At 46.7% G+C, this 10,319-nt stretch overlaps 1 pseudogene; it reads right to left on the bottom strand.

Annotated features, from left to right (window-relative positions):
• Positions 1–8,252: 8,252 nt before the first annotated feature.
• On the bottom strand, positions 8,253–9,483 carry LOC142422562 (nuclear receptor subfamily 2 group F member 6 pseudogene; annotated as a pseudogene).
• Between the last annotated feature and the right edge of the window lie 836 nt (positions 9,484–10,319).

Below are 10,319 nucleotides of genomic sequence, written 5' to 3'. Positions count from 1 at the left end.
TCATCTTTCTGCCGTGGATTGGCTGGTGAGGTTGAACCTCTAAGCTGTGGTTATCAGCCCAATGCATAGGCCACTGTGTCATGAGTTTATCTTAAATAAGAGCCCTTGTTGGTTACTGTGCATTCCTATTAGCTCATTTCTATAAAGCCTCACATAATAAAAATAACGAGCTGAAAATTCATTTAAATTCAAAAGCATTGAGAAAAGCTAACCTGAAAAGATTATTACATGGTCAAAGTTGTTTTTGTTATTTGCTTCTAAAACCAGTCAAGTACACTAAAGTTGCAGGCATTTTTTTTGTGTGTGTGGTTAAACTTGGATGTGAAGGTGGAGAGAAAAAGCTCATAAAATCATGGACAAGGGGTGTGTTATATGAAAGTGAAGCAAGAGCCTCGTGAGGGACTTGGCTATTTTAACGTTTCATCTGAGAAATATTAATGTCTATTTCTCTAAGTAATTAGAATTTATTAAGCATTCAGATGCTACTGTCAACAGCCACATGCCTCTCTGGCCTCTGGTTCCAGCTCTGTGCTGCACTTTCATATGAAAATCTCTTGATTTATTAATAATATTGTATGTCCAGCCTTGTTCTCATTTCATTCGTATTCTTGTTTTACAAAACCCCTTTGGTCCTGTGACAATCATCCTGTTAGCTGGGAGAAGGAGAAGGCTACGGCCTGCTGTGAAGAGTCAGCTTCAGGAACCCAGGGGCCATTCTACCTTGTCCTGTCGGATTGCCAGCAGGTGAATCACCTCAATGGCGGTGATGTTGGTTTTCAGTCATGAGAATTTGCATTGCAGCTCTTTGGTTCCTCTAACCTTCAGGACTCTGGGGGCCCCATTGCAACTGCAACCCAACTTGCCACCAATTGTGTATCATTTGTTTGTTCTGTTAGAGAAAATGTTTGAACTGATCAGCACCCAACAGTGTGCTGATTTTAAGAAAAAACACTTTTGGGAGGCAAATTTACATATAATAAAGGAAATATGTTTCAAGTGGGGAAGAGGGCTCAGCCTTTGGTGGGCTATACCTGCAGTCCCTTCTTTACCTTGGCTTTTGCTGGTTCAGAGCCATCCCTCTCTCACGCATTATTGTGCTTCAGCATTGCTGCCTGAAGTCAACCAGTTCTCTATCACAAGGAATTGATGAAGGGTTTCTGGCCAACTTACAGATTTGGTGGCTGAGTGGCACAAATGATCTACCTCGTAGCCACAAGGTTGGGGAGAGAGCCTCCAAAGACAGACCTGGTGACTTGGTCTTGAAAGAACAGACTTTTGAAAACCCCAGACCAGTTATGCTCCACATGTGAGTTGCCATGAGTTGGAATCACCTCCACAGAAATTGACAAGAGCAACCTGTACGTCAGATTATGCCAAGCCTGGGCTCAGTCAGTTGTGGCCAGGATGGCAGTTAAGAAAACGTGTGTCAATTTATGTCCATAGACCTTTCAAAAGGAGAAAGATTTGGTGGTCTCAGCTCCTGTAAACACTCAGTCTCCGTTACTCCATATGGCATTAACCATAAACCCTTATCGAAGAACTGTTATTACACTGTGGCTCCATACTTAAACTCATGAAGTGATCACTGAAGAGCTGGGTGCTAGAGAAAAGTGTGGGGGAAGAAATCAGATAGTGCCCTGTGATCAGCAACAATAGCATCTAGCATGTAGTGTCTTAACAACTTGTCTTAACAAGCAACCATCTAGGTGAAGTGCCAAAGTAGTCGTGTGATCCAAGGATTTGGAATAGTAGACTCTAAGATTAGAGGAGGGAATTATATTAGAGTTTAAATTCTGAAAACCTGGTTAGCAGAAGGCTAAGGATGACAGTGAAAGCCCCCTCCGTTTGCGTAGACCTTCTGTGCGTTGAGCCTCTAGTTAATTCCCTCAGTTGATTGAATACCCGTGTAAACAATCTGGTCCACAGACAGGGTGAATTGGAAAGTGAATCACTGAGATAAGGGGTCAACAAATTTTTTTATATTCATTAGCCATCGTGGTACATAACAATAATTTAAAAATTATTCAAGAGCTATAAAATATATTTATAAATAAGGAAAATTTTAAGTAATACTATAAATGAAAGTATCATGGTGTTATCTTCATTTTCAATTTTACATCATAGTCACATATCCTTGCTGAAGGAGCTGCATAGAACTTATAAGTTAGAGTTTTCTGACCCCTGCTGCAGATTGCTTTTAATTATTTTAGATATTAACATTTTCCCCCCTTGATCCATTTTTTAATACTTTTATTGGGGCTCTTAAATCTCTTATCACAATCCATACATTTCTCCAGTGTGTCAGGCACATTTGCACCTAAAAATGCCATCATCATTTTCAAGTCTCTTCCCACTTGAGCCCCTGATATCCGCTCCCCATTTCTTCCCCCCACTTCCCCTGGGAATCTCCTTCATGAGCCCTTGATAAATTACAGATCATTTTGTCCAAATCTTATATCGTCCTCCATCGCCCCTCACCCACTTTTCTGTTCTTTGTCTCCCTGGGAGGGGCTTCAAGGTTGATCCTTGCTTTTGACCATTTTTTAACCTGTCCTAGTTTTTAATTACTTTTGCAAGGAGACTGTTCGGTTCTATTTTATGGTTGCTATATTTTCCCATTTTGTATGATTTTTATCAGAAATTCTGGATAGGTAAACATATAGCTCAATCGGTTTCTCTGACTACACTAGAAGACACAGGGGGACAGGGGATGCTAGTACTGATGGATGCAAGAATGTTGAAAATACTCCAACGTGGATTGTGGCAAAGATCGCACAATTCTTGATGTTTGAATCACTAATGTGTGTGATGTATGAGTTATATGTTAATACAATGTTAAAATACTAAAATTAAAAGATAAAGAAATAATCTTAAAATGGAAACACATTAAAAATTAAATACAAAGTTAGTCGATTTAGAAAAATGAGAATTGGACATGCACTTTGAACTGTAGCAGTGACTCAAGAATCTACAGTGAAGAATTATTTATAAACTATTTGGGCTTGTTAATTTTTTCCAAAGAAATTTGAAGAGATTTAATATAGTCATAGACAACAGAAAACTTCAAAGAAAGATCAGCATTTTCCTTCTTAATCACACATACTTCCAGTCCCCTGTTCTAAAGCTGGTCAATGTTTTCAATTATTTCTCTACATATGTAGGCTGTGAGCTTGTATTTTATTTTTTTCATATTGGTATAAAATTAATATTGTCTTGTGTTATTCGCTTAGGGGAAACAAAATATATAAGAACTGTTTTGAAAATTTGTTCTTATTTAAATATTCCTGAAACCACTCACCTCATCTCTCTCCACTGGAGTGAGGCACTATCCTGCCATTTCTAATAATCACTGAGTGTAGATGGATGCCTCTCTGATGTTGAATTTTGGTCCGATTTTGAAGGTTACATAAATGAACCTATACTTTTCTTCAATATCTTGTTTGAGAGATTGTTCTGTAGTTGATGTTGCTGTCAGGGGCCATCAAGTCATTCCTACTCCCAGCTCCCCAGAAGGAAACACACCACCTGGTCCTTCCTGTGCCATCCTCCCACTTGTTCGTAGGGTGGAGTTCGCAGTGACACAGTCACTGTCAATCAATCTCGCAATCTCGTCTATGGCCTTCCTCGGTTTGACAAAGACTCACCATACTTGCCTCTAAGGAGCATTCTGGCCGTCCTTCTTCCAGGATTGGTCTGTTCGTTCTTCTGGCAGTCCATATACTTTCAATAATCTTCTCCAACACCGCGGTTCAAGTGCGTTGGATTTTCTTTGGTCTTCCATTTTCAATGTGCAATTTTCACATGCAGAGTAGACCATTGGGAAGACCTTGGTTTAGGTCAAGCCCACCTTAGTCCTCAGAGTATAATCCTTGCTTCTCAATGCTTTAAACAGGGGTTGTAGAGATTGACCCAAAACAAAGTGTAGCTTGGTCACTTGACGGCTGCTTCCATGAGTATTGATTATGGATCCAAGCAAGATGAAATCCTTACCAACTTCACATTTTATTCCATTTATCCCCTGCTACATATTGGTCCAGTTATGAAGATTTACGTTTTCCTTTCATTGAGTTGTAACCCATGCTGAAGGCTTCTGCCCTTGAACTTTATCAGCAAATGTTTGAATCCCCCTCACTTTCGCCAAACAAGGTTGTCACCTGCATAGCACAGGGTATTAATAAAGATTCCTCCAGTCCTGATGTGCAGGCTTATTCAGGTAATCTAGCCTCTCTGAGTGCTTGCTCAGCATACAGACTGAGTAAGTAGGGTTAGAGGATGCAGGCCTGACACAAACCTTTGATGATGTTAAAGCACACAGTGTGCCCTTGTTCTCTCTCCTGACTTCCTCTTGAACCAGGCACAGGTTGTGCACGAGCACAGGGAAGTGTTCTGGAATTCCCGTTCTTCACGGTGCTACCCACAGTTTGTTCTGATCAAGTTTTTTTTACTGTTGGTCTTTCTCATATAGTCTCTTAGAGTTCTAGTTCAATTCAACAAGTTTCATTGTGGATGTTTTGGTTTGTTTGTTTGTTTGTTTGTTTGTGTAGACTGCTAGTGGTAAACAGCGCTATGCTTCCAGTTCTGACCCCATGATTTCAACACTGGATATGGGCTTCCAGCCCCTGGGCTTAAGTAACATCACCACATAGCATTGTCATTACCTCCTAGGGATGGATGGTAATAGCTTCTTACTACAACTGAATTGTTGGTCATCTCTACTAATTTAAAGTTTTTGCTTACAATTCTTCTGCTTTGCATTGAACTATATTGCCTGTGACTTTCCTGTCTAAAACTCTCATTCAAGGAAATGAAGGAAAACGAACCTACTAAAAATAATAAATAAAATGGACGTAGTAGATTGTTCCTCAAATAATTTTGGTTTATCTCATCAATTTTCATCTTCTTTTGGCTTTTTTCCTTCCAGTGGAATTTGTTTTACTATCATGTTTCATTTTATTATTGTAAGCTTCTGCTACAACGTTACAATTTCCACAATCTCTTCCGGGATGGCAGTGTGTTCTTTTCTTTCCTGGTAGAAGGAGCCTTGTTTATGTCCTCAAGTTTCAGAACCAGTATTTACCTCTGATTTCAGAGGTATGCAGTTAGCTCTAATCACCAGATATTTCTGGAGTTGTAGCACGAATGGACTTTCTTCTTGTTGACCCACCCACCACTATTGGCAGAGCTGAGAGAAAAATGAAAAATACTACTCTTCAATAAAATTTTAATTTCAGGAACATTTGAGCAGTTAAGTTGTGCTTAACGAATGAAAGAAGAATCGGAGGGTCAACAAAAGAAGGTGCTTTCGCAGTGTTTGTGTGAATAGATCTACACACAGAGTAATAAGGTCAATCCAATTAACTTGCTAGTAAAGATTCCAAATGGGATCTTATACCCAAACATAAGCTCTTTGTGCTTCCCTACTAAACCAAGTTACAAGATCACAGTGCCTTGCTGGTTTCTGATGTTGAATGTGAATGTCATAGGACCATCAACTATCTACGCTTTCATCAGTTGTGGATTCATCAGATACATATAGAGAGAGAGTTACATCACTCAGAAGTGCCAGACGGCGTCAATTGCTGATACACAAAGTTCTGCTCTTATCGGAAAAGACAATGAGAAAGCATCGTGTCTTATGAGGAATGAGGCGGTCCTAATTTTCCTTTTGTGCACCACATTTGAACGTTCTCTTTCTCATCTGTGATCATTAGAATTTCTGTCAGCTGGACCTGTTTGTGTGAAAATAGAGTTAGAGTCCAACTTATCAATCAGGTGTAAGTCCCATGAGCCCTCTTCTGGGTTGTCGTCTCTATTATAAGAGGAATCCTGTGCAGAAGCGTGCTTGGTCTTGCCCATTTCCCTTTGTCCACTTCTGGATTCTACATCTGGTTTGTCAATTTCCTGTTAGGTCATCTACTGATCACACTAACCATCAGTGGAATGTCAACTTGTATTGATTCATCCCACCTCAGATTCATGCAGCGCTGCCTTCCCCACCCGAGACCCTCTTCCTGCATCTTCCTCTTTCATGTCCATCAGTTCCCGTAGCTCTATGAGACAGGAGAAGTCTCCCGCTTATATATGACCGATGAACTTGAACCAAACTGGACTTACCTGCTTCTATAGCTGTTTAGGCAATTGTGGATATAAATCACTATTTGTCCATACATGTATCATACAAGTATCCTTGGTCTTGCTTCTCTAGAGAACCCTGGTGGCATAGCGCTTATGCATTGGCTGCTAAGGTCAAGGTCAACAGTTCAAAACCACATGTTACACCACAGCAAAAGGAAGAAACATTTTAATGCAATAATGAATTACCGTCTCTGGAACACAGAGGGGAAGCTTACCCTGTTGTAGAGGGTTGTTCCGCATCAGAGTTGACTTGACGGGACCAGGAGAGGTTCTAAAGAAACAGAATGAGAAAAGATGAGTTGTCTAAATTGGTTCTGATGTCTGATGCAAGCCCTAAAGCTACTGTACATACCCCACATCTCTCGGTAAGTTTTGAGAAATCTATCACTACGAACCAAGAAGGTGTTTTCATCCCTGGCCCTGATGGCACAGTGATCATCCTCTGTGCTACAAAACACAAGAGCAGAAAGGTCAAACCAAGGGCAGCTCCCCTAACAAAAGACCAGGTTTTCTTCTCTCATGAAGAATTACAGTCTCAGAACCCACAGGAACAGGTCTACTCTGTCCTGTAGGGTCCCCATGCGTCCAAATGACTGAGTTTGGGATGTGTGCCGATAATGGTGCTTAGGCTGTATCTGGAGCAAGACACCGCTGCATGGGCCCAGGAAACACCTCCCACGGTTTATGGCCTCCAGACCTCTACCTAGACTTAACTCATAGCAAGTTCCCAAAGTGAAGCCCAGGTGTTGGGCCAGGAACAGCTATGCTCTACCCCCCAAAAATATTCTAGAATTCCTTAACTTGTGCAGACAGAAACCTGCAGACTATGTGTCAGGATCGTTATAAAGGTTGTGCGATTATTGTGCAAGGAACATAAACTCTGATAAGTCTCAGTTTATTGATATGGCCCACTCAGCACAGATTCTCTGTCCAGTATTGGAGCTTGCGGGGTTGATGTAGTCATTCATTGGTTGGCCATCTACAGTAAGTCAAGCAGACGTATCAGACCTACAGTAGCATTCCCTAGGAGAGGGATCCAAAGGCTCAGGGAAAATGGCATGGGAGAGTGGACTTCTCAGAATAAAGCCATGGACGCAAAATCTGAGAGCCACGAGGGCACGCCTGTGAGCAGAACTGTAAGGAGCACATTTATGGAAGCAGCCCCAGCAGGGGGTCTGCAAAGGGAAAGCAAACAATTAAGCTGAGTGTGGTTTTCTGTTTGTTTGTTTTCCTTCAACAAACCTCTGCAGGCATAAGGCAACGTGACAACATATATGAAACTTTAAAAGAAATAACTGCCAAGCAAGGATCTTAAATCCAGCAAAATATGAAGAAGAAATAAGGGCATTTTCAGTCAAGGAGAATTCCAGAAATCCAAAGCAGCGGAATGAGTTATAAAAAAATACGAAGGCTATTCTATGGATGGAGAATCACAAGGAAGAGCAAACATAAATCTGAGATCAATGAGCAAGGCAGTCCCCACCAGACAGTAACCAAGGTGAAGCAGTTCTGCAAATATGACACAAGACTGAAAAGAGAGAGCTACAAATATCAATCTGCAATGGAGACAAACACGAAGCAAATAGGGGGAGAAAAGTACATGCAAAGAAACTGTATGGAGAGGAAGGCAAGCAGTACACAAGAGAAACATGACCATCTTACACTAGATAAGAAAATAACTATCAAGGGAATGTCGTAAGAACTAGGAAAGAAACCTCATCAAAATGAAGAAAACCACAAAAGCCAACTCAGTAGTAAAATAACAGCAAACCAAGAAGGACAAGAAAATCCACAAGCACAAGGAATCCAGCACAGAAATTTATGTAAAACCAACTTACATAGACATCCTCTCCAAATGACTTCAGGTGCCTATCCAGGTGCAGAACGCAAGTCAGCACCGCCGAGGCATGTGCTTGCTGTGCCTGAAATAAACCTTCCAGGCTTGTAAGGCTCTGAAGTCCAGTAGCCTCCGAGTCAAATTGTAACCAGGGTCACTAAGGGCTACTGCATATTACATAATGATCTTTCGCCCTAGTCATGGTTCTGGTTAGCCACTTGGGGAGGCTGTCCCTATCCTTGGCCTGGGGACCCCGAGCATCTGTGTCGCTGGAGGTCGGTCACTGGCCGGAGCCCTAAGGCCAGTTGAAAGTACTCCCCGAGAGCAGCATGTCTCGGATCAGCGTCTCAACGGGTGTCTTGCCCACCAGGCGCATGAAGAACAGCTGAGAGATGAGTGAGGCTGGGACGGCGCGCAGGGCAGGCAGACGCAGCAGCAGGCGGCCGAAGCACTGGGGCTGGGCTGGGTACTGGGTCAGCATGTACTCGGTCAGGGCCACCTGCGCCTTCTCCTGCAGCCTCTCCACGTGTGCTGGGTCTGAGAGGCCACAGGCATCAAGAGTAAAGAGCGCGATGGCCTTGAGGCAGCCATACTCCGCCGAGTCCACCTGCAGGCGGCCCAGCTTGTCCACTTGCTCCTGGAAGGCGCGCACCTGGTCCATGAAGGCCACCGCCCGCTCGGCGGCCATGGGAGCGGTGTGCAACCCGGCTGCGGCCAGCAGAGGCGCAGTGTGCAGGGTCAGGGCGGCCTCCGCCGCGTTCAGCAGGAACAGCTCGCTCCAGCTGAGCCGCAGCAGGGCCACCTGGTCGGCCACGGGCAGCTCGGGGAAGAAGGGCGCGTGGCGCGCCCACTCCACGGTGCTGAAGAGCAGCCGCGCCGCCAGCTCCACACACGTTATCGATGCCCAGCACCGCGCCCGCGCCGCCCGGGCCGAAGGCGCTCGCCGCGCCAGTGCCAAAGTGGCCGGCCACCGCCAGGTAGGGCTTGGCGCGCAGCAGCTGTGCGATCAGCTCCCACACTGGCTGGCCATGGAAGAGGTCTCCGCCCACCGCCTCCGCCAGCGCCAAGCCCGGGGGGGCTGCCGGAGACGCGGCGCCAGGACCTGGCGGCGAGTGGGGGCTGTGGCCCCGCTGCACGGCCTCTTTGCGCATGCCGACCGGAACACTTCTTGAGGCAACAGTACTGACACTGGTTCCGGTGGTGCTGGTCAATGTGGCAGTCACGGTTGGACCTGCAGGTGTAGCTGAGGTTGAGGAGTATGCTCCGCTTGAAGAAGCTCTTGCAGCCCTGGCAGGTGAGGACGCCCTAGTGCTTGCGCTCGCCTTGTCCCCGCACACCACACAGTCCACCTGCAGCCCCTGCCGCTCCTCGTCGCCCTGCTCGGCGTCGCTGGCGGCGCCCGGGGGCGAGGCCGAGTCCTCGGTGGCGGGCGGGTAGCCACCCACCTTGTCCACGCCATTCGCGTCTCCACCGCCGCCGGGGCCGCCCCAGCCTCCGGCCACCATGGCCATAGCCCCCGGGCCGCGGGTCCGGGGCGCCCCCGCTGCGCGTCGCTCTGGGGGTACCTCTCTCAGCGCAGGGGTCGCTAGCCGGCGCGCATCCGGTCCCGACGCACGGGGGCTCCCGCGGAACCCCCCAAAAAAGTTTTGCAGCACCAACTTCTGCGGCCGGTGTGCGCGCCGGCGGAACTGGTCGGGCCGGTTCCAGGCCAACTTTCCCACGCGTGCGCGGGCCCGGGGCCGGGGGAGGCGCACTGGCGTTGAGGCCCGGGGGCCCCGGGGGCAGGAGCCCGGCCGCCCAGGGGCTCCGGCGGGGGCGCGCGGGCCATGGGCCGGCCCGAGCCGCGGCGGGGGCCACAGCCAACTTCGCGGGCCGCCCCGCGCACTCCTGAGGCTGGGGCCAAACTTTGGCCACAAGTTGCCCGGGCGGCCGCGGCGCGGGGAAGGGGCGGCGGGCGCGCGCCAGGGCCTGACGCTGCGCCTCCCAGGAACCCCTGCGCCCCTTGCCGCCGCTGCCGCCGCTCGCGGCCTGCAGGTCAGCATGCCTCGCCCTCCTAGCCGCCGCTGGCCTGGGCCTGCGCATGGACAGAGCCTCGCTCTCACGCCGCCCTCGCCACTGCCTCCGCCGCCCCTGCGCCTGGCCTGGCGCTGCAGCCAGTTTGACAAATATGGATTTCCCCTTTTTCTTTTAAACGTTTTATTAGGGGCTCATACAACTCTTACCACAGTCCATACATATACATACATCAATTGTGTAAAGCACATCTGTACATTCTTTGCCCTAATCATTTTCTTTTCTTTCTTTTTTTTCCTTTTCTTTTTTTACATTTTATTAGGGACTCATACAA

Source organism: Tenrec ecaudatus, chromosome 12, assembly GCF_050624435.1.
Source record: "Tenrec ecaudatus isolate mTenEca1 chromosome 12, mTenEca1.hap1, whole genome shotgun sequence".
Taxonomy (NCBI): Eukaryota; Metazoa; Chordata; class Mammalia; order Afrosoricida; family Tenrecidae; genus Tenrec; species Tenrec ecaudatus.
The sequence above is the reverse complement of the archived record's forward strand: the minus strand, read 5'-3'. Positions and strand labels throughout refer to the sequence as shown.